This window comes from Dasypus novemcinctus, chromosome 15 (genome assembly GCF_030445035.2).
Source record: "Dasypus novemcinctus isolate mDasNov1 chromosome 15, mDasNov1.1.hap2, whole genome shotgun sequence".
Lineage (NCBI taxonomy): Eukaryota > Metazoa > Chordata > Mammalia > Cingulata > Dasypodidae > Dasypus > Dasypus novemcinctus.
The window spans coordinates 12400053-12424681 of record NC_080687.1 but is presented as its reverse complement, the minus strand read 5'-3'; the positions used below and the strand labels follow the sequence as shown (position 1 = coordinate 12424681).

General features: G+C 38.8%; 1 protein-coding gene across 4 annotated transcripts in view; it reads left to right on the top strand.

Moving 5' to 3' along the window:
* Positions 1-24629, top strand: part of WASF3 (WASP family member 3) — a 119154-nt gene that overhangs the window by 6960 nt on the left and 87565 nt on the right. The gene's annotated exons all lie outside the window — the stretch shown is intronic.

Below are 24629 nucleotides of genomic sequence, written 5' to 3'. Positions count from 1 at the left end.
AAATTTTAACTGTCTGATAGGCTTATGGTTTTATTTAACAAAAACAGTTGATGTTTATCTCGTTTAACATTAAAGATTTGAATGAACTTATAGGAAATACTCGTAACAGTAAAGCTAAATCTAACTAATGAGAATCAAAATTAGGAAAATTACTTGTCAGGGTAATATGAGGATCAGGAAGTAAAAAAAAAAATAGAATGTATACTTTCAATACTATTCAAGTCATCAAGGTCAGACAAAATTTTGGTGACTCAACATAATTAACATTTATTTTCTTGCTTAGGCCAAAATCTAGTGTCATTGGTCATGGTGGGGTGGCCTTCCCCATGGTAATTCAGGGAGTCAGGCTTTTTTCCACCTGTGACTCAGCCATCCTCTAGATCCTTGGCACCTGCTTAGTTCAGGGAGGGGGGGGTGAGGGAGGGGAGGGAGGGGGGGGAAGAGAGTGAAATGGAAGGTTTTTGGGGGCCTGCACACTTTTCATTGCTCTGGCTGTATGCCGTCATGGTGCCGCTTACTGTAACTTTAGGCTAGGAAATGTAGTCCACCTCTGGATCCAGGAGGAAGAGCAGGCTGTCTAGGAATTTAGCTGAGCATCCTAGTGGCCAAAGTGAAAGGGAGGCAGCATCCTCAAATCTGTACTGCAATTTTCATCATCCATAAAAAATATACCAGTTTCCTTTCCTTAATATGTTCCCTGATTTTGCACTTAAAGCTTTGTTTAGTCTACATTCAAAGATGTAGTAGGTGACAGTGATACCCTTGAAGCACATAAAATAATGTTTCCTTTTAAAGCTGATTATGGTAATATCCTTAGATGAAGTGAAATGCAACTTAATAAAAGCAGTTCTGCAGATGGTTATACAAACATGGGTTAATGTGCTTTCTGATGGTGAGAATGAGCACATTGTGTATCCTTCAAATGATAATTCAAGAATATAACTTATCTCAAATGGACTTTTGATAAATGCTATATAGAAAATAGTTTGAAGCTATCATTTCTAAATAGCTTGGAGTGCCAGCATTTTATGTTGTTAATTAAAGGTAGCTCAGTATACTTTGGAGTTCAAGAACAGAGAGATGGTTGATTAATGAATAGTCAATATAGTGCATGCCAACTGTGTTTTAAAACAGGGTTGGTATACTGCAGCCTGTGGACCAAATCTCACCTGTTGCCTGACTTTGTAAAGACAATTTTATTGGAACACAGACATACCCATTCATTGATGTCTCATCTGTGGCTGCTTTCGTGCTCCAAGGCAGAATTGAATTAAGTAGTTGGGACTGAGACTGTCTAGCTTACAAAAGTATAAAATATTTACTACCTGGTCCTCACAATAAAAGTTTCCTGATCCCTGTTCTAGAGGACGAATACTGTTATGGAGCTTACACTCTAATGGTGGAAAAGGATAATAAAAAACCAACATGTATCTATCTAATATACAGTGATAATGATTATTAAGAAAAATAAAGTATGTAAGGGGTTAGAGTTCCAGGGACTGCTATTTTGCTGGGATGGTAAGGAAGGTCTCTCTGAGAAGGTGACTTTTGAGTGGGGATTGAATGAAGGTGAAGGAATGAGCCAGCCAGCAAATATTTTGGGAAAGAGCCTTACAAGGGGAGGAACAGCAAGTGCAAAGTCCCTTGGCATGCTCAAGTATCAGCATGGGGGGACAGTGTTGTTTGTGTGTTAGTGTGAGTGTGTGTCACAGACCTAATTAGGGGCACTTTGGATTTCATTCTGAGTTAGATGAAAACTGATGCATGATTTTGATCAGGAGAATATCATTTGACCTCAATTTTTTTTTTTTAATTAAAATTATTGTGGTAAAGTTTTATAATTTGTCATTTTAACCATTTTTCATTGTATTGGTCAGTGGCATTAATTACATTTGCAATATTGTGCAGCCATCATCACTATTTCCAAAACCGTTTTTCACCACTCCAGACAGCTCTGTACCATTTAATCAGTAACTCCGTACCCACCCTCTGACCCCCTAATCCCTGATACCCTGCAGTCTTGTCTCATTGAATTTGCCTATTCTAGATATTTCATGTAAGTCTAATCATACAATATTTGTCCTTTTGTGACTAGCTTATTTCACTCAGCTTAATGTTTTCAAAGTTCGTTCATGTTGTGACATGTATTGAAACAAAGATTATTGATTTTTGTATGTTAATTCTGTCATGGTTTGAATTGTTTTTTATCATTAATTCTTGGGATTGTTCAGATTTTCTATGATGTCATCAACCAAGAGATAATTTTCTTTATTCTTTTCCATTGCTTGTGCTTTTGTTTTCTTTTGTTTGATTGCATTGATGAATACCTCCAGAACAGTAGTACGTAGTACAGCAATAGTGAGCATCCTTGCCTTCCTTATTCCTGACTTGAGTTTTTTCCTTCTAGTTGATTTTTTTTGTTTTGTTTTTTTGTTTTTGCATTGTGGTCAGAGGGTATTATTTGTAGTGCTTCTATTCTATGAACATCTTAATGATTTATTTGTGTCTTATATATGATACATTTTAGCTAATGTTTAATATGCTCTTGAGATGAAGGTATATTCTCTACTATCAGTGTGTAATATTCAATATATATCCAACAAAACCTACCTTATGGATTATATTGTTCAGATCACATATCTTTTTTTCTTTTTATATCTAAATATTTGTTCTAGTGATTACTTTTGAATTACTAACCTTTTAAACTGCCCTTAACTCCTTCCCATTTTTACCTTATCCTTTTAGTATCTTGTATGTGAGTTTTAAATGGTATCCTTTGATTTTCATCTCTTGCCCATATGATAGTAAGTGATCTTTTTCTATTTTCTCTGTGATCTTGTTTTCTCCTTCCTTCTCCTCCCATTATTTGAGTTGCATTTTTTGTTTATGTTCCATTCTTCTATCCATGACTCCAGTCCTTAGTCATAGTTTTACAATTTAAATACATAGAATGTTCACCTCTCCATCAGTCCTTTTAAGATTCTTCAGTCATCCTTTAATTAGAAACAGTTTAAGCCCTAATATATCTATTGAATGTAATGAGTTAATGTCTTCCTATGTACCTTACAAAAGGAATTTTCAGAGCTTTTTTGGTTTTGGAATTACAGATAAAGGACTTTATTACTGTTCCCATTTGGAAGATGAGGAAACAAGGACCCACAGTAGCAGGGGACAAGGCCAGGACTTGACCTGGCACTCTGACCTCAGGACCCGTTATCCTGTGCTGCCTCCTAGGGGAGTCTCCACAGCTGAGACAGTTTCCTGTGTGTTTTAAATGGTATAAGTTGTGTGCCATCCTTGGAAGAATTAAGAAGTAGTCATTCAGATAATTTTATGTGTCCATGGTTCAGATGATGACCTTCATTAAAAAGGTGATCGGAATGCTCAGGAAGAACATATATGTGTTCTGAGATCTTGTATAGTCACGTTTTTTCTTATGGTCTTAAGAGTTGAATGGCTGGATAAAAAAAATCCTTGGATTTACTTTTCTCAAGTTTCTTTTTTTTTTTTTTTAAAGATTTATTTATTTATTTATTTAATTCACCCCCCCCCCCCCCCCCCCCCCGGTTGTCTGTTCTTGGTGTCTATTTTGCTGCGTCTTGTTTCTTTGTCCGCTTCTGTTGTCGTCAGCGGCACGGGAAGTGTGGGCGGCGCCATTCCTGGGCAGGCTGCTCTTTCTTTTCACGCTGGGCGGCTTTCCTCACGGGCGCACTCCTTGCGCGTGGGGCTCCCCCACGCGGGGGACACCCTTGCGTGGCACTGCACTCCTTGCGCGCATCAGCGCTGCGCATGGCCAGCTCCACACGGGTCAAGGAGGCCCGGGGTTTGAACCGCGGACCTCCCATATGGTAGACGGACGCCCTAACCACTGGGCCAAAGTCCGTTTCCCATTTCTCAAGTTTCTTGAAAATGATTTTCAACTTTTTTCTTGCTTTGTATATTGTTTTGAGAAGTCTGATGCCAATCTGATTTTCTTTTCTTTGTAGGTTATCTCATCTTTTAGCCCAGAGGCCCTGAAGGTATTTTCTGTCTGATATTTTCACTAGGCTCCATCTTGGAATTTTTGTTCTTGGCCAGGTTTTCCTGATTGACTCTTTCAATGTGTAGATTCAGGTCCTTTATTTTCAGAAAGTTTTCTTGGATTATAATTTAAATATTCTATTTCAGTGTTTTGAATATCTTCTTCAAGAGTTTTAAATAAATGCCTTGAACAAACATGTATCTCCAGTTATACATGTTTGACCTTCTTTGTCTGTTTTCTGTTTCAATCACTTCCTCTCTATCCCTTCATACTACTACTTTCATTCTCTCTCTCTCTTTTGCTTGTTCTTCTGCTTGAGGTGTGGCATGGGCTTTGAAATTTTTAAATGAACTCCAGGTGACTCTAATAGTAGACAAGGTTGGGAACTTTACTGGGAGTTTGGACAAATGTTAGAGAGGTCCTGTGTACTCTTTGTCTATCTTCCCCCAATGGTAGCATCTTACAAGACTAATACAATATCAAAACCAGGAAGTTGACCTTGAAACCATCTCTAGACCTAATTCGTATTTCACTGGTTTTACGAGCACTCACTTTTGGTTGCTTTAATTGATTTTTGTATGTTGATTTATACCATTGACCTTGTTGAACTTGGCTTTTAGTTATAGGAGTTTTGTTGTGGATTCCTTAGGATTTTCTACCTATAGGATCATGACGTGTACTCGTCATGAAATTGATCAGCAAGACAGTTTTATTTCTTTCTTTACATCTGGATGCCTTTAATTTTCCTACTTACCACTTACATCCCTCCCTTCCTTCTTTCAATGGGTGGAACCTCCAGTACAGTGTTGAATAGAAGAGGTGAGAGGGGGCATTCTTGTCTTATTCCTGATTTTAGGGGGAAAGTCATTCAGTCTTTCATAATTAAGTATGTTAGTTGTTTCTTATGCCCTTTGTCAGTCTGAAGAAATTTCCTTCTACTCTTAATTTGTTAGTTTTTAATCACAAATGGATGTTGAATTTTATGAAATGTGTTTCTGAATATTGAGAATGTAATGTGGATTTGTCTTTTGTTCTAGTAACATGATACATTAATTGATTTTTGGAGATTAAGCCAGTAAAATCCCACTAGTTCATGGTGTATAATCCTTTTTATATGTTGCTTGACTTGGTTTGTTAATATTTTTTCGAGGATTTTTGCATTTATATTCATAATGGATATTGTTCTATAGTTTTATTAGGATGTTTTTGTCTGACTTTGGTATAATCCTATGCAAATAATTCTACGTAGAATTATTTGGAAAGTGTTTCCTTTGTTTTCTGAAAGTGTTTGTAAAGGATTGGTATTATTTCTTCTTTAACTATTTTACGGAGTTCACCTGTGAAGCCTTTTGGGCCTAGGCTGCCTTTGTGAGAAGATTTTAAATTTCTTAAGATGTGACAGGTTTATCTAGCTTTTTTCTTTCTTTAGTAAGTTTTGCTTATATGTGTCTTTCTAGGAATTTATCCCTTTCATCTCTTGTTTGATTTTTTATTGCCATAAATTTGTTCATTGTATTTCCTTATTACCCTTTTAAAATATTTTTAGGGTTGGTTGGTGATTGGTCTCACTTTCAATTCCTCGTTGTGCTAATTTGTGTCGTCTTTCTTTTTTTCCTTGGTTAGTTTAGCTAAAAGTTTGTCAATATTGTGGATATCCTACCATCTGGGTAGGATTTAAGCTCAAAATTGTTTAAAAAAGAAAGAGAGAGAAAAAAAAGACAATGTCTTCGGGTGCCTTTTAAACTGTAGAATTTTAGACTGATAATTGTCTGTCTAGGACAGGCTTTTGAATGTGAAACTGATATTTAGTCCCTTTCGAGACAACAAGAGGGAAAGGAGCTAGATAAAACACAGAAGTAAATAATCAAGCCAGAGAAGGGGAAGAGTGGTGATGAGGAATTATAAGCAAACTATTTAATTATAATATGTTTTTAGCTTGCCTTTAACTGAGTAGTTATTTCAGATGCTAGCTCAATAAAACTCAAATATTTTAGTGTTCCATGGATTATATAGGTGGGTTGTCTGGTCCAAACAAATGTTAAATCGAGGTGCCAAGATAGGAAATAAGGCAGAAAATAACAATTCTCTTTTACTGACGGGATATTTACATTTTGGGTTGTTTTGTAGATATGACAAAAACCTCACATACATTGTCACCTTGTCTAGGTTACCATTATTTTTGTCTCAGTGATTCCTGAATGGAAAGAAAAAAAACCTAGATAAAGGTGATTCTTTCTGCAACTTCTCGCACCCCCACCCCTTCTGTGCCCAATCTCACTGTTTACAGACATGATACACACCCTAGACACCCCTTTTCTACCAGGGAACACTGATTATGCATGGGTGTCAGAAATGGTAAACTGACAACTGAAACCAATGAATGAGCCCAGAAAGAATGCAACTGAATCATGCTGAAAAATAGATGATTTCTAGGTTGAATGTGTTTCTGAAACCTGTGATGTTGAAAATTGGAGATGTCTGCCTTTCCATGGATTATGGCAATTCATACTGTGTATTTTTGGCTTTCTAATATATGAGATTTCATTAAAAATAACCCCTTAAACTTTTCATTTTAGAAGAGTCTTAGGAGAGATTCTTATTAAAATGAACGTGTCCAAAGGTTGGCTCTTGTGCTTTTCTCTTCTCAGAACTGCTGCAGCATAATGCAGCTTAAAAGTGTGTGCGGGTTTCTGTTTCTATCAAGATGTTCATATCTTTTTCAGAAACATCTGAAGGAATACCAGTGAATGGTGCTACACTTTTAGTGGGTTTTGTACAAAATTGGCCAAGTGTTAGATTCACATTCTCTTTTAGACCCAGTTAGCATTCAGATATTCTTTCTGAAGTGTTGGATTTCATATATTGTCTTTTGTTGCTTGCTGATTTCTTTTTCAGACTAATTCTAATGTCAACTTAAAATTGTTTCTGCTAATTTTGGAATTTCCTTTCTTTTTTTAAAAACTTTTTGTTTCATTTGCAGGCGTCGATCTTTGATAAAATGAAGAAGTCACATCTGGATGGATGGAATGTGATTTCTATTCATAAATTGACTCGAATCCAATTTATCTGAGTCTCTTTGTTAAAGTACTAAAATCAGTAATAAGATTCAGCAAATTTCACTTAAATTTAAGTTAACAGTTTCAGGAATGGTAGGGAAGTGAACAGTCAACTAGTTAAATCGCTTTTCTTCCTTTTGTAGTGGAATGGGTAGAAAGAAATCCACAAAGGTTTGAGGTAACTAAAGCTTTTTGATCTATTTCCCTTGCCTCTATTCTAGATGCTAATCTTTGGGTTTACACTTCTATGCTTTCTCTCTGGTGTAGATTATTGAAGTTAATACTGGCATAGTACTATATGTTTTCTTTTAGTCACTAATATTTTCTTGTTGCCAGACTTAAGCTGCTTCAGTTAGCTTTAGTTTTCTTTCCAGTAGGATTTCCTTTCCTTTTTGTTTTTGATTCTCTTTCTCTTTCTCTCAGGGTCTTGTTACCCTGAGTTTTACTCACCTGAAAAAGCTGGTAATTACTCCTTTTGTAAGGAGAATAAGGAAGGAACTTCATAGGGTCATGTCGCTTTCCTGACGTCTTAGAAGGAAGCAATAGGAGCTCAGTTCACTCTAGATGTCAAGAAGGGACATGGTCAGGAGCAGTTGTGAAGTTTGAAGCAAATTAGGAGAGAGAAATGAATTGGAAGCCTTCTACCTTGTTTCATCCAGAGTCACTCCCTTTTAGCTATTTGCCCTTCTGGTTAAGTTTTTATTTTAAAAAAAATTTCTGCCGTTAAAAATAAGTTAGAGGGAAGCAGATGTGGCTCAGGCGACTGGGCTCCTGCCTACCACATGGGAGGTTGCTGGTTTGGTTCCTGGTGCCTCCTAAAGAAGACAGTGAACTGGCACGACGGGCAGGTGTGGCAGGCTAACACAAGAGACAGGAAAAGAAAAGAACATAAGGGGAAACAGCAAAGCAGGGAGCAGAGGTTCCCAGTGCCTCCTAAAGAAGACAGCGAGCTGATGTGATGGGTAGGTGTGGCAAGCTGACGCAACAAGATGATGCAACAAGAGACTTGGGGAGGAAAAACAGAATGAGAGACACAACAAAGTAGGAAGCAGAGTTGGCTCAATGATTAGACCCCTCCCTCCCACATCGTAGGTCCCAGGTTCCATTCCCGGTGCCTCCTGCAGAAACAAGGAAGACGAACAGGCTCAGCAAGTGAAAAACAACAAGAGGGTGGGGAGAAATAAATAAAGTAAGTCTTAAATAAAAAGTTAGAAAAACCACTGCTTTTGTAGGTAAGCCTCCAAAATAGATATGGTACCAATGGAGACAATCAGAACCTCATGGCTTGTTGTTTTTAATTATTAATAGCACCCACTAGAATCTCTTTCCATGACAGTCATTTACTATTATAAAGTAGGCTTTGATGGCAGCAGAAGAGAAGGGGCCATTTGGAATATTAAAGAAGCAGAAAAATGTAGGTGGGAATTCTTCAGCCATTGCTCTAGATTTAGGATATTGGCTGATACTGCTTTCTGGTCTTAGCATTAGGAAGAAAGGCACTTTCTTTGAGTAGTTGATAGATTTGTGGCTTATGGACATTGAATTCTTTAATCCACCAGATTCACCTTTAGAATTTCTTGAATCAAATTTGTTGTTCACCTGAAGCAATTACATAAGAGGATCTAAAGGGATGCCTTTTTTTTTGCCTGCCTCTCATTTCTCATTCTTTTGGTGCTTCTATTCCTTTTTTTTCTCTTTCATCTACTTCTAGTAAGTGTTATCTTGCCTTTTGGAACACAGTGAGATGAACATAAATGCAATCGTGTGGCTGGTGGTCATTCAGAAAGCATCCTGGTCATGAGCAGGGCTGTGGGGCCAGTTGGATTAGGGTTCAAATTTTGGCTCTGCCATTTATTATGTGTGTGATATGGGGGGGCATTTCTTAACTTTGCTGAACCTTGATTTCCTCCTCTGAAAAGAATACTAACCCACAGGGTTGATAAGTAAGGAGAAAATGAGAGCATGTAAATAAAGAAAGTTGCCCAGTAACTGGCAAAGAACAGCAGCAGTAGCAAGGAAATCCCCAAGAATCCCTCAGCTGTCTGTCCATATTTTGAGACCACACTTTGGAACAGAGGGGCCAAAACGACCTGGATGTCTTTGTCAACTATTAATATATATGCTAATAGAGTAGATACTTGGAGGAATGGTTAGTAAATAAGAAAGTTGACAACAAGCACCTCTGTGGATGTTTAAGTGGGACAAAAAGAAATTTATGCTATGGTAGCAATTCGAAGCCTGATTCTTAGTGAAAAGAGAGTGACAACTATGGTATAGTGCTTGGGCAGAATTAGTGAGGGTGATATAAACTGCTCTTAAGAGCACATGCTGTATTGTGGTACTTGAAAAAATCCAGTATAGCTTAAATATTGAGGCATTGTACTGAACCTTTGTAACCAAGGGTTCAGAATTACATAGATACCTTTATATTTAAAAAAAATATATATATAGCAAAAGGTTAACATCCATGTATTTAGCCTAGATCTGCTATTATGAATGGTCATTCTTTTTTTTTTTTTAAAGATTTATTTATTTATTTAATTCCTTCCCCTCCCCCGGTTGTCTGTTCTCGGTGTCTATTTGCTGCGTCTTGTTTCTTTGTCCGCTTCTGTTGTTGTCAGTGGCACGGGAAGTGTGGGTGGCGCCATTCCTGGGCAGGCTGCATTTCCTTTTGTGCTGAGCAGCTCTCCTTACGGGGCGCACTCCTTGCGCGTGGGGCTCCCCTACGCGGGGGACACCCCTGCGTGGCAGGGCAGTCCTTGCGCGCATCAGCACTGCGCATGGGCCAGCTCCACACGGGTCAAGGAGGCCCGGGGTTTGAACCCTGGACCTCCCACGTGGTAGACGGACGCCCTAACCACTGGGCCAAGTCTGCTTCCCTGAATGGTCATTCTTAAACAGGTCTCATCCCTGTTTATGGTTGCACAAAACTTAGCCTCTCCCTTGCGTAGAACCAGTCCACCCCTCCTATTTGATATCCATACAGAAAACCTCCTGACTGACCTCTGCTCTGTACTTTGCTATCCCAGAAACTTGATCTCTGATAAGGATTGTAACTGCCCCTGGTTTGGTACCCACCCCACCACCTTCAGCCCCTTAATGCTTATTAATGAAGGAACCTGTGTCCAGCTCCCCACCGTGTAATTCATTAGCATCCTGATGGTATAAGAGATCAGAATTTCCTCGGTTGGGAGAGGCTGATTTGAGATTGTACATTTCTGGTCTCCTGCCGGCGAATAAATCCTCCTTTCCTTCCTAGCCTTGCCTGGCACGTCTGTTTCCTCTGCTGCGCTGAGCGAAGGAACCCGGCTGCGGATCACCCCACCCCTCTTCTTTATAGCGATTGTGCTGTTAAGTGTCGTGAGAGGAAAATTGCACCAGACAACAGGAAAAAGGCAGGGATGCCTTTATTCAACGCTACATGCAGTGGAGAGACGAGAGGCCAGAAAGCTGTCGTGACAGGGGAGAGAGGGCTCAACTCCACTGCATTAGAGGGCAGGAGGCTTTTTAAGGACGGGGTGAGCTAATGAAGCCTCTGGAGCGGGAGGTGGAGCAGTGTTGAAGCCAGGGGAGAATGTTCCTTCCAGATTCTCTAGGGCCAAGTGAGGGCGGTCAGGAGCAGGAGTCAGGAAGAAGCCCGTGTAAAGCTTGGCCGAGCCGTGGGTGGGGCGCTTTCTAAACTGCACTGTTTTCCAGGACCCCAGGGTTCAGGTGGAGTTCAGCACTGTCAGTGTCTTTAATGACACGGTCTTATTTGATGTTCACAGTAACCCTGTAAGGTAGCTGCTATTCCAAAGAGCCTGGCTTGTGCGGGGCAAGTTCTAAAGGTGATAGTGAAGGATCAGAAAAAGGAGAGTTATTTTCCTTCAATGGGTGAGACACAAAGTTTCCCATGGGCACACGCAGAAAGTGAATGGTAGAGCTGGTTCTGGAATTACTGATTCTGGTGTAGGGCTCTTTTACTATGTATTGTTATTCTATCTTTGCTCAAAACAGGAGTACTTAAAGGTGAAGAGAAGATGGTCTTTATTCCAAGTAGGCAGAGGTGGGGACTAAGCAGACCTCAGGGCTCCTTCTGCCCCAGCACGAGCTCTTTTCTGTCAGGTGGTGCTCTGTCACGGAAAAATCTTGAATTCACTGAGAATTATTTATTTTTCAAATTATGAACGTGATGGTCGTTTGTTCCTTGTTATTTCTTTGGACAGTTTTTCAGGGAGGTTGCGCTGAACATACTTTATGATAATGTTTAGACTTCCTTTACATGACCCTTCTTGACTGTCCCTTTCCCACTTCTTCAAGCCTTGACAGGCTTTTGCAGTCACTGTAGCTTTTTTATAGTTCTTGTGATTGGGAAGCTGAATAAAGACCACTTGAGCTTTCTAAACTAGCTACAGCAAACAGGAATCACATGTACGGTCACCACTTAAGTAGCCCTGAATGCTTTGGAAGGCAGAAACCAGATGGGTGAACCAACGAGGTCCACGCAAACGTTCTGAAAAAACTCAGTCAAGTCTACTTTTGGGTTCGTGTGTTGAGTGTGTAACCGCCTATAAAATACAGCATTTTTGTCTTAGGTTAATTAAATGCTCAACTTTGAAGTGATACCTACCCTTCCCCCCCCTGAAAAGGACACACATGGTTTTGCAGGATTGTGGACATCAAACATTGTAACAAGAACACTTCCTTCCAAATGCCTCTTTTTCTCTCTCATCATAGATTGCTCATTTAATTGCAAGGAACCAGTTAACAATGATGGAGCCTTGTTCTCCCACTTTTTCTTGAGGGCTCAGGATTTTTAAAATATTTACTATGAAAAATCCTTTGACTCTGGCAAATGAGAAAGTATCTTATCGTTATTAATTCTGAGAAATATTTGTCAAGATCCTTCTCCAGAGTGTTATTTTTCAAGTGAAAGTGAGATTTTAATTCTAGTTCTGTGCAGTGAATGTAGTTTTGGAACACTAGTGATAGGATCTGGAATTAAGGATACAGGACTGTTGTATCCTCATCTATAGATGTGATAGATTTTCTGCAGTGTATTCTGGTTGCTAACCAGTGGAATTATCACAGAAATTTACTAAGGATGGTTAATTGGAATTGACTTTTGATTTCAGTAATTTCTTCTTAATCACTAGATAAAAGGACGATTTGCCCTGCATTCAGTTTTCTTGAAATGAAAATAAAGAACTTATAAAATATTCCTGTTTTATATTCTGTTATCTAGGAAACATTTATAGGCATTAAAGAAATGTGTGAGATAATTATTCAGGAATTTTAGTCGCTAATAATGGTGTGTTGAGAGTTTGGAACCTATTGCCAAATTAGCATTGCCCTGGAGATCATCTTACAGTAGAAAGTCATAATTGTCAATTCTTTATAAATTAAAAAAATGAAAATGGTTACTTCCTCTGCTAGTTCTAATAGCTCATGCTAACTAACCAAGGGATTAGAATAGTATGGGTAATAACTAGCATTCCGTCCTCTTGAAAAAAAGAGTACGGGTGGCACATTTCATCCTCTGAATCAGAGCTTTTGTAACAAAATATGCAATAGAATTTTCCCAAGCAACAGCAGGAAAAGCGAAAAGGAAGACAAACTTAAGGAAAATGGCCTGAAATAAAGAAAACCATTTCTTAATCATAATAAATGATATTTCTATGTCAAAAAAGGAAGAACAAATTGACGAGAACTTGGAGAAGTACGAGATATGGGTAAAGGGAGAAAATCCAAGGCAAAAGAATTATGGTTTTGGGATCCAGGTCATAACTAAAGATGCAAGTGTCATTGGCCACTGGTGGCCTTAGCCTGTGACTAGAACACCCGCTCAGGGCCGCTGTGCTGCTACGGGGTGCTTTCATGGTTTGGGCGAGTCGGTGAGGCGGTTAGATATGGTGTGCTCCTGTAACGTCAGACAGCTGGTATAAATGCCCGCCCTCTGGAGTTGTGCCTTGTTCGGCTATGGGAGCACGGAAGCATGGCTGTCCCAAGTGGACCATCTTCCATCTTCCCCGCTGGTCTGTTTGACTTAAGAAGAAGTTAGAGTGCTCCTCTTTAAGAAAGAGACTGGTCCTTCTCTGTCACAGAGTTTGACCTGATACCTTCCATAGGAAAGGTGTTCAGTCATGTCCTTGTTCTCAACTTGGCAAGCATTCCCTGCTTTTCCACATGTTGACAGAGCAAGCTTGTTTGGAAAACCTGTTGGCCTCTTATTGCTTTACTATGCATATGCTCTGCTGATATTAAGCCACCACCCCAAAATGCGTTGTGGAAAGACCTTTCCTTATTGCATGGCTGACAGGTTCTCATCTGCTGGGAGATAATAGCTGGGGATGGTGCTTTACAAAACTCGCTTCTGAGGGGCCTAGGCAAGAAAGAAAGGTTCGAGAGTGTTACCCTGGATTCTGTTTGATTGCTTGATTTTCATTTTTTTTTTTAAAACTAACTTCCAACGATTTGGGATTGCATGGAATTTAGGACTGCTGGATTTGAAAGTCAAAGAACCAGGATTTGTGTTCTGATTAGGAGGAGCCTCACTTAACACGTCATCTTGACTTTGTCATATTCTCTGTGGAGAAGAAATATTTCAGTTTTTTTTGCAAGTAGTTTTATGGCTGACTTCAGTTTTTTTCCAGTGTGCTTTGAAAGGTCCTCTCCTCTCCAAGATTATTTAAAAAAATTCTTCCATGTTTCTTTTAGACCTTGAATTTTTAATTTTGTATATTTTTGCTCCATTTGGAGCTTCTTTTGGTATAAGGGGTTTGATTACCACAAGCCCATCCGACAGGCTACAGCATTTAATGAATAATCCTTCTTATCCCAGTGATTTGAAATACCACCTTCATCATACGCTAAGCGCCTGTATTTGTATTAGTTTCTGCATTTTCTAATTGATTCCATTAGCACTATTTTAATTCTTGTAGCTTTATAATGTTTTAATATTTCATTCCTCTTTTCTAGAACTGTCTTGTATCCTTGCTTGTTTTTCTGTAAAAACTTTAAAATCAGCTTGTCTGGTTCCTAAGAGAACTGATGGGAATATTTAAGAAAAACCATCCCTATATGATGAATGGCATTTTGGATTCTTAGAGCACTTTTCAGTATTACTGATTTGGAGACTTGGGTTTTAGACCTTGTTCTGACATTAACAGGCTCTGAAATAAAATTAGATTAATGTTTTGCTATTTTATAGATGTTTGTAGGTGCTTTTAAAGAATTTTCACATACTTTTTGTCTTTATTTTTTCAGTCATTAGACTGATATTTTCAGAATCCTCAAATTTTTTTTTAGTATAGTAGAGGAATCCTCATGCAAAAACTGGAAACAACTGAATTTAAAGGTTCTCTAACCTCTTTTTTAGTTTTAAAATTCAATTCTAAATAAATAAAAGGTGGTATATCTGCACTCAAATCAAGTATTGAGTTTAAGTCTCTGTAGCCACTGAAAGGGCTATGCCACCAAGAGAAACTACAGAACTGGTTCTTGGCAAGATCATTTGTCTGTTTCTTTCTTTTCCTCTGTAGCCATTTGGTGTTTTGAAAAGAAGCATATTGTCTAGATTTTCGAAGTACTCCGAAAACAGGCTGAGGGAGTACTTTATTTTTGAAGCATGTAACGTGATTGTGTCTTCAGCAGAATTAAGTGCTGTGAAAGCTTGATTTCTTTGTGTTGCTGACTGTTAAGATTGAAGTAAGTGTGTATTTATCTTCTCTCCCTTCTGAGTGTTCATTGTTAGGTGGAGTGAGAGCACGGGACAGAATGATTAGTTTGTGGGAGAAGCTGGAGTAATTTTCAAAAGTAAAACTTTTTATTTTGACAGGCAAATGACATCTCTTGTTTTCATAATTCTGTAACCGAAATTGGGTATAGATCAGAGGGTAATGGAACAATGAGAAAAAACTGGCATTCTTCAGTAGATGTATATCCATCATCAATAAATTAAATGAAGAGTTTTTATAAATCACATATCAAAATTTTTCTTGCCCCTTTTAGAAAATCACTTTGAGGGTTCATTGATTTTAAGATTGCTATATGACTTAAAAAAACAAAACAATCTCTAAAAATTTTACTAGAGATCCTTTCATCCCATCAAGCTAATATTTTGAAGTAAGGGGTGAGGTTTGGAAATGGTTGCGACTAGATATACCAGATTCAATGTATTTAAGAAATAATAATGGTCTTAAACTGGAATAAACATGGTTCTCAGATAAGCTGACATAAATTGCCATTATTGAAATTAGGAAGCTAGAGAAAGGAGTTTATGGAAAACAGGAATATTAGTAGAAAATAACCCTAGGATATAAATTTGAAAACCTCAAAGTGAAAAGTCAGTTTATTGAATGCTCAAATACTGTTTATTTGTGTGTTAAATAGAGATAGAAACCACAGAACATGGGCTCCTTCAGCACAGAGCTGAGGTGAGTTTTGTATCTCCTCCCCTCAAAGAACAGACTGGACTGGACCAGGATCACAGAGTCCCAGCTCCACATTCCTGGGTGGGAGGCTCGGACCGGCCTGTTGGGGTGGTGTCTGTCTGTGGTGATGGTGAGTGGGTGAGTGGGGTGGGTCACGAAGTAGCGACTCTCGGCTTACAAGGGGCATTAGCTCCTAATGTTTCAGTTCAACCATTCAGGGCGCAGAAGTTGGCCTAACATTTTCAGATGCCATCACCAGTTACATTTTGGGAAATATATTTATTTTTTCCACTATCTTAATTTGTTCTTGACCCTTTGAAGTCTTGGGAAGCTTACTTTAGGTTCCACCAGTAAAGTCTGAGTGTCTTGGTCAGTTTATCCATATCCTGGCCAAGACCGGGATTTTTATAGGTTTTACGTTCGCTAGTTGGAAACAGCGTCCCGATGCAGCTTCAGTGCATTTCTTTAATAATTTTTCACATCTGCTTTTCTAATATCACTCAGTGGATCATTACTGGGAAATCTGCTTTCTGAGAATATGTGTTTGGGAAGAGTTTCACCGTGTTCTATCAGCCAGCAAATTACCTCAGGACTGGACTGGAGTGGGTGAATGCCTGCGAGGCTTGCAGAGGGAAGCGACGGCCGCGGGGGCTGAGCAGGGTGGCGGTGAGAAGCCTGGTGATGGGCAGGCTGCCGACCTGCTGGAGAATCCTGCCTGCTGTGGCCTCGGCGGGAGAGGCATTGGCATGCGTGGCCTCGCTGCTCTAACGTTAGGTCAGTGTTTGGAATGCAATAGGTGTCCCATACTTTTAGCCTTATTTTGTGTATATCTAGTATTTAACTCTTGCCTTTAGTTATTTCTTCAAAACACAGCAGTGTGGCACATTTACGTGTGTTTAAAGGAACCATTTCTCCTGACATTTTTAGGTTAGTGTAGGTTGCCTCAACCTCTGAGAGAATGTTAGATGCTCTGCTTCGCAGTGTAGGTTCAGCTTGGCTGGCCCTGACTTTGGATTTTAACATCACTGAACCCTGTAGTCGTGCCTCTGGCATTGAATTAAAGCCAGGGCAGTCCCATCGCAGCCGTTTTCACCCTCCTTTTATCTCTGGTGTCTTGATGGGATTCGTGCCAGTCCTCAGGAAGGTTTCTCTCATAAGCTCGCCTGCAGGACTGAAACAGGAGCACACGTGATTTTCCTTTTGGATGTGTCACTTTCCCCTTCCCCTTTGAAACCACTCCCTTCAGGAAAGCGGACACTGCGGGCTCCCCTCTGCATAGCAGTCTAACCGCTTTTCTCGTTGATACGCTCTGTCAGCCTCAGTTTGCAGGGCGTCGCTGGGGTGCTGTTGGTTTGAGGCCTGGAGGCTTTGATTTCCATCCTGTTCATTTCTTGTCCAGGACGCGCTCTCTGCTGAGAAGACCCCCTCCCCCCATTTTATCCTACTCTGGAGAAAAGGGTGAAATTCCTGGTAACCGCTTTTACTCGTTTTTGAACTAATAAGGTTGCCCTCTCTTATTGTCTGTAGAAAGATGTAGTATCTTTTGCTTCAGTAATTTTTAAAGAAGTTTGACCTTTTTCTTTTTTGTTCGAGGCTAAAACTAAAGGAAGGCATAAGGTGGAAAATTGTTTGTTCTCTAAAAATCTTCCCTTCCACGGATGTCATCTTCAAATGTGATTCTTAAACCATGAAGATCCCTTACACATTTAGTCACAGAAAATTACCTGGTTGAGATCTAAGCACAGAAAGAGCTAGATGAGATCACTAGAGGAGATTACCAAGGGAGAGATGAGAAAAGGTCCAAAGAAATATATCCCACATTTGATAATCTGATAATTTTCTTGTGTATTTATTTAGAAAGTAACTTTTCATTCCTTTGCACAGCCATGTGCCAGGCGCTGCTGTGGGGTCCAGGAATTCATCAGTGAACACAATATTGACAAACCCTTGCCATCGTAGAGCTGACATTTAATGGAGAAAATAGGCATTAAAGGAGATTAGTTATATTTATAGCACAGTATGGTAGAAGATCATAGGTGGTAGGTGCTACGGAGCAAATCATTGAAGAAAGGTAAGGAGATGTAGGAATTGCAGTTGTAATTGGGGTGGAGGTCAGAGCTGAGATTTGAAGGAGGGGTGTTAGACTGACCACCAGGGAAGAACATTCTAGGAGAGACATAGCAAGAGCACAGGCCACCTGGCAGGGTGTGGGAAGAACAACAGGGAGGAGGCCATTGTGGACTAGAGTAGAATGAAGGAAACAGAGAGAGGGATGAGGACAGAGAAGGAAGGGTGGGGAAGGAGGCAGATGATGCAGTTCTTGTAGATCATTGTAAGGGTTTTGGCTTTTACCCTGAGTGAGACAACCAAATGTGAAAAGGTTTGCAGTGGAGGAGAGACCTGACCTGACTTCTCTGGCTTTCCTTTGAGAATGGGCTGTTGGGGAGCTAGGGTAGAGGTAGACCAGGTGGGAGACGGTGGTGGCTTGGGTTTGGATGGGAGCTGTTGTGGTAGAGAACTGGTCTGATTCTGGTGTATTTAAGAAAATAGAACTGCCATGAGGATGTGCTGTTTGGTCCGATATGAGGTACTCGAGGAAGAGAAGTTCAGGGTGGCCAAGGGTTTATGACCTGAACAACTGCAAATAGGACTTGCTGTTAACTGAGGGGTAAGGCAGTTGAAGATAGGAGTTCAGTGCTGAGCACTTTAAATTTGGGGTGCTTGTTAGACATCCAGGCGAAGGTGTTGAGTTTGCTGTTGGGGGTAAATTCTGAAGTCCAGGGATGTCATCGGGGCTGGAGATATAAGCTTGGGAGGTGCTGGTGAAGATGTGGGTGGTATTTAAAACCGTGAGACTGGATGAGATAGGAGGGGAGTATGGGCAGAGATGAATAAGGTCCAAGGGCTGCATTGTTGACCCTTCAAGTCCAAAGGTTCAGAAACAGCTGGATGGTGGTGACTTTGGCATTGGTTACTCCTGGAAGTTCTTCCTTCTATACCTGGTTCTTTGTTACATATTAATCCCAATGTGTTCAGTTGTTATTTCAAAACGGATACCTGACAGAAGGAAATTTAGGGAGTCCTTCAAAAGGAGCTAAAAAGAAACGATATTTCCTCTCCTGTTTTCTAAATCAGAGTGATTCTAGATGGTTCTGGGCTTTGCTTTGGTCTCTGTGCTAGTAAACCTTAATATATATTACATTATTATGTAATATATGTTATAATTTTAATCAAGTTTATGAAGTTACCAACTTCTGCAAAGTGCTTTAACTAATCTCTAATAATAAAATATCTCATTCTGACAGTGATTTAAAAAAAGATTAATAATTTGCACCATATTTAAGTTTTAGGAAATACTTTCATTATACTAGGTATGTTTTTCTTTTTTTTTTTTTTTTTTGGTGGGGGTGGGGGTGAATTCCAGTAGTTTTCTTTATGGAATTATATGGTATTTTTACTTTATAATGTTTTCTCATTTTCTCTGCCTCTGTAGAATGACATTCTTGTCAGCTGTTTGCTCTAGGATAATTTTTTTGATAATTTTTTAAAAGCGTGTGTGTTAAGCATAGATTACTTATTTTCAGTGATTTTCTTCAGTCTTGTTTTTTTTTTTTTTACAAATATTTAACCAATCTGACATTTGTCATTGTAGGAATTCCTTAAGGTTCTCCAGTGTTTTGAGTACTGTTTCTAGGGCATGTAACCTCAGAGGAGTCTTTGCCGTGTAATATTGGTTTTATGAATGAATGAATGAATTTAGTTGAGTGTGTGTGTGTGTGTGCGCGTGTGTATGTGTGAGAGAGAGAGAAAGAGAGAGATTGGGGATAGTAGAGGCTACTCTTTATTGAAAATGGAGAGGGAAAAAAATACGATCTTAGCTTGTATCTGGAGAAGTTGTGGAAGGTCTGCCTCACCAGTACACTGATGGGCAAACCATAATGGGTCCAGATGCTTTCCATTTATAATTCCACCTTTATTTTTCTAGGCCATTTACTAAGGCACCCAAAATTTGCTTTGTTTTAAATTTTTTTATTTTGTTACTTTTTACTATTAATCTTGTGGTTTATTTCTCCAGTCAATTTTAGGTATTATATAGTTGATAATATTCTTTCATTATATCACCTTTTAAATTTGCTTTATTTATTTAAAGATTTATTTTCTTTATATCTCCCCACCCCTTTGTTGTTGTTATTGTTTTTGTGTGTGTGTGCATGTGCTCCACAGTCTGCTTGTTTTCACTTTTTTCTTTTTTTTCTCAGGAGGGATCGGGAACCGAACCTGGGACCTCCCATGTGGGAATGACGTGCTCAATCATTTCAGCCACCTCAACTCCCTACTTGCTTGTGTTGTCATCTTGTCACATAGTCACCTTGTTGTGTCATCATCTTGTTGCATCATCTTGTTGTGTCAGCTTGCCGTACCAGCCCCTCGCATCAGCTTGCTGGTTTGCTCATCTTCTTTTGGAGGCACTGGGAACAGAACCCAGGACCTCCCATGTGATAGGCAGGCATGCAAGGGCTTGAACCACATCTGCTTTCCTAAAATTTGGTTTATGTTTAGTTTTAGTTAAGATTCTCTTGCAGATTTATTTATCCTTTCGGGCACTTTCCAGTAGCATCCAAGCTCCATGAAAGCAAAGAATTGTTTGCCTTTTACTGCACTTTATTCCCAGTACCTAGGACACTTCTTAAAAATTGTAGGTTTCCAGTAAATGATTTTCAGCAAATCAGTACTGTAGATATTATTTTGTATACATTTCCATTTAATGACAAGAATTTTATCACATTCTTGAAAACTTCTAAAATACAACATAGATGGTTGCATAATTATTTTATAGATGTATTATAATTTAATTCTGTAGTTTGGCATGTTTAGTTGCTTCTGTCTTTTATTATTATAAACAACACTGAGGGGAACATCTTTACACATAAATCTTTGCATGTGTGCTTATTCGTATAGCATATATTACTAGAAGAATTATTAAGTGAATAGATTTAAATAATTTAAGGCTCTTAACATACACTGACAACAAAATGAAGACAATTTATTCTTCCATTTGCATTTTAAGAGTTCTTTTCTCCTGGAATTTGATCCCCAGTCCTACTACTTCTCATTTTGTGTTCATTCCCTTTGATAATCCATCTATTTCTATTGTATTCTATTATTTCATTTACAACAAACTTGATGATTTATGAGCTCTTACTCCAGGCTGTAACTCTGTATTTACTAGATATCTGGAGGTTCCCTATGTGCCTCCAATTCATCTCTGAAAGTGTAATTACTACCTTTGCATCAAAACCTGCCCCCTGCTGCTCTATTCCAGACCTCAGTAGGGATACATGAAGGCAAAGTCTTTTTGGCACCCACGTTGGACATAATGTGGGAGTGATTCTCAGTTCTTCCCTTTTCTTTTAAATTCCTCTTTACTAGCTGCCGCCTTTGCTTAGGCTCAGGACCCTATCCCTCCTATGATGTCACGTTCCTCTAATACATCATCTGTGCTGCCAAAGTTACCTCCCTAAGATGCCAGGCTCTTACTACTTACCTATTACATTAAATTCCTTCAAATTCTCCCAGTTGCTTATAGAATGGCATTTGGGTTTGGGTTCTTTAATAGAGACTCTTTATGCTCTGCCTGCCCATTCCTTAACCTGTACTTTATCATTTCCAAGGGATTTTCCTCCTCCTTATTGGGTATCGGGAACCCTTGGAAGTCCACAAATATACCTTTCTCTTTTATACCTCTGTGGCTCTGCTTGGGCTAGTCTCTGCCTAGAAACCATCCCTCGCTTATTCACCTAGTATTCATCTTTCAAATTCAGCTCTGGGAAGACTTTTTTTACTTATCCTTTCACAGTGATGACAGCTTCTTTTTCTGTGCACTCTCTGCGGTGTATAAGTACTTTAGTGATAGGATCTTCACTTTAATCTGTTGTATTTATTTATAGGTTTGTATCCTAGGCTGTATGATTGAGTCTTATTTATCTTTGATCCCAGGGCACTTAAGAAGAGACTACTGAAGAAAAGATAATTGACAAATATCTGGAAATATCTTTATTTTCCCTTCCTTTTAAAAATTAAACCTTTTATTTTCAAATAATCATAACCTCTTTGGAAGTTGCAAAACAATTACCACCCAGTTTCTACCATTGGTGACATCTTATTTAGCTAATAGTACGATATCAAAAACCAGAAAATTGACATTGGTATGTTACTGTTAAGTACAGACCTTATTCATTATTCACTGTACTTTAAACTGTATTTGTGTGTGTTGTGCATGTATTTGTGTAAAGTTCTATGTAATTTAATCCCATGTAGATTTGTGTAATCACCACTACAAGCAAGATACAGCAATACTGTTCTACCACTGCAAAAGGCCCCCCTTGTGCTATTTCTTTGTATGCTCAGCCACCCTACCCCCTCTGCCTGTACACAGGCAACCCACTAATCTGTTCTCCATTCCCATAGTTTTGCCATTTTGAGAATGTTATACAAATAGAATTGTAGTTTTACTTTTTTTTCATTAAGCATGATGTCCTTCAACTTATTCCAGGTTGGAGTATGCATTGGGATGAGTTCATTCCTTTTCTTTGTTGAGTAGTATTCCATTTTGTGGCTATATCAGAGTTTGTTCAGTCATCCACCCAAACAACATTTAGGTTATTCTCAGTATTTTACTACAATAAATAAAGCTGCTGTGACTCTTGTGCATGGGTTTTTATATGAACATAAATTTTCCTTTTTTGGCAACAAAGGCCCACAGGTGCTATATAATACTTTTTTATGACAAGTGTGTGTATACTTTTGTAAGAAACTGCCAGACTGTTTCTCAGAGTGGCTGTACCATTTTACATTCCCACTAACAATGTATGAGATCCAGTTTTTCCACATTCTCACCATACATTTGGTATGATCACTACTTTTTATTTTAACTATTCTAATAGGTGTTGCATTTCTGGTTTCTTTGCATCATACCAGCTAATGATGTTGACCATATTTTTGTCTGTTTGCCATTGTATCTCCTCTTTGCTGAAGTGTCTCTTCCTGCCTTTTCCTTTTTATAATTGGCTTGTTTGCTTTTTTTTTTTTAACTGCTGAGTTTTGAGAGTTCTTTGTGTGATCTTCTTAGTATGTATCAGGAGGGAGAGACCTTTGTTGGATATTTTGTTTGCACATATTTTCTCCCATTCTATAACTTGCTTTTCATCCTCTTCATAGGGTCTTTTACAGCTCAAATGTATTTAATTTTGAGGCTTTTGTTTTTGAAAGATTTTTTTGCTAGATAAGGAATTCTGTCTTTATAGGTTTTCCCCTCAGCACTGTAAACATGGCAGTCTATTGTATTCTTTGTTTTTGATGAAAAGTTAGCCTTAAATGTTCTTAGTGCTGTTCCCTATATGTAATAAGTGTCTTTTTTCCTCTTGTTGCTTTTAATATTTTCTCTTTATCTTAGGCTTTCAACACTTTGACTATGATGTGTCTAAATATGGTTTTCATTGTTTTTATCTACTTGGATTTGTGGGTTGATGTACTTCATCAAATTAGGAAACTTCTCAGGCATTATTTCATCAAGTATTTCATCTCTTCTCTCCTTTTTTCGGGGGGCAGACTCCATCTACACATATATTAGGCCATTTGACATTCTCCCACAGATCTTAGGCACTTTCATTGTTTTTTCCATTCTTTTTTCTCTTCAATTCATGGAACTACCTTCTGCTATGTCTAGTTTGCTGTTAAGCTCATTGAATGAGTTCATCTAGTCCTGAAGTTGTAATTTTTATTTCTAGCCACTTTATTTGGTTTAGTTCCTATTTTATTTCTCTGAAATTCTTCATCTTATTATGTTGATATGCTCACCTTTCCTACTTTATCCTTAAGTACATTTATTATAGTTTTATCTACTGGTCTACCTCTTGACTGTTTTTTTCTCATTTTATTTTATGGACCATGTTCTCCTCATGCCTTATACTTTAATTGTATGCCAGACTTTGTGTTTAAAAGAACAGTAAGGACTAGGTAATAACTACCCCAGAAAAGGGCCTCTGTCTGTTCTTTTCTCAGGCTGCTAAAGTGGGAAACGTTATTGAGTCAATCATCTAGAGCTGAGCTGGGTCTGGACTTTGGACTTTGTAGCAACATTATTTAGACTGAGTTCACCACTAACTCCAAATATTTTGGGTATGGGGCCAGGACTTTGTTTTCAGCAGGGATTCTGATCTGAGTACTGGCAAGACCTTGGAGGTCTGTTTATGCTTTAGAGGCAAGCTGCCAGATTTCTGAACAGTAGGAGCTCTCTCTTTGCTTTAAAGCTCAGCTGCTAGTGTTTTTGGACACTGGTGAGTTCTCTTTACCCTTTCAGCCACTAGCAGTCTGTTCCTCAGGAGAACTCTCTTTGTCATGCTGTTCCATTGAGGGATTTCTCTCAGCTCTCCTGCTTCTCTCCTGTCCTCAGGCAGGCTGTTCTGCACGTAGGGAAGTGGGCTCCCCTGCCCCAGCTCCATCTCTTAATAGCTTATTCTTGTAATATCAATATTTGGTAAAGGTCCATGGGGAAAAACTGGCAGGTGGATGTGGACTTGCTGTGTACATGGGGCTCCTGAGAATTCTAACACATTATATTAGCTTACATAAACGATTAAAAATTTGCTAACAGTTGGTATCTTCTTACCCTTATCTATGGCAGATTCTTACTCTTCTTGTGACTCTGCCAAGCATGGAAACAGCTGTGGATCTCTTCTCTAGGGCCTGTCACTATCTGGTATTTAGGGCCTTTAGGCTTCTTTGTCTTCTGAGCTTTCTACTGGCTTACAAAAAAAGCAAACTTGGGTTTTATAGCTTTATCTAGCTTTTCTCATTGTTAGAGAAATTTGCTTCATTAATTTTTCCCTCTGGCATAAATATGTTTAACTGTTTATTAATGTAGCATTGATGCTATCTACATTAATTTCTGTTTAACCTGATACCTAAGCAGTGGCCTCCAAAACTTTTTAGGTACGTACCTCATCATTAAAAAATGAACACAAACTCCCAGAATATGAATATCTTAGAAATTACAGACATATGCATTTCATTGAAATATTTTCCATTGTAAAGCACATTAAAATTTAAGCATTATACAATTGATAAAAATTAAATCATTGT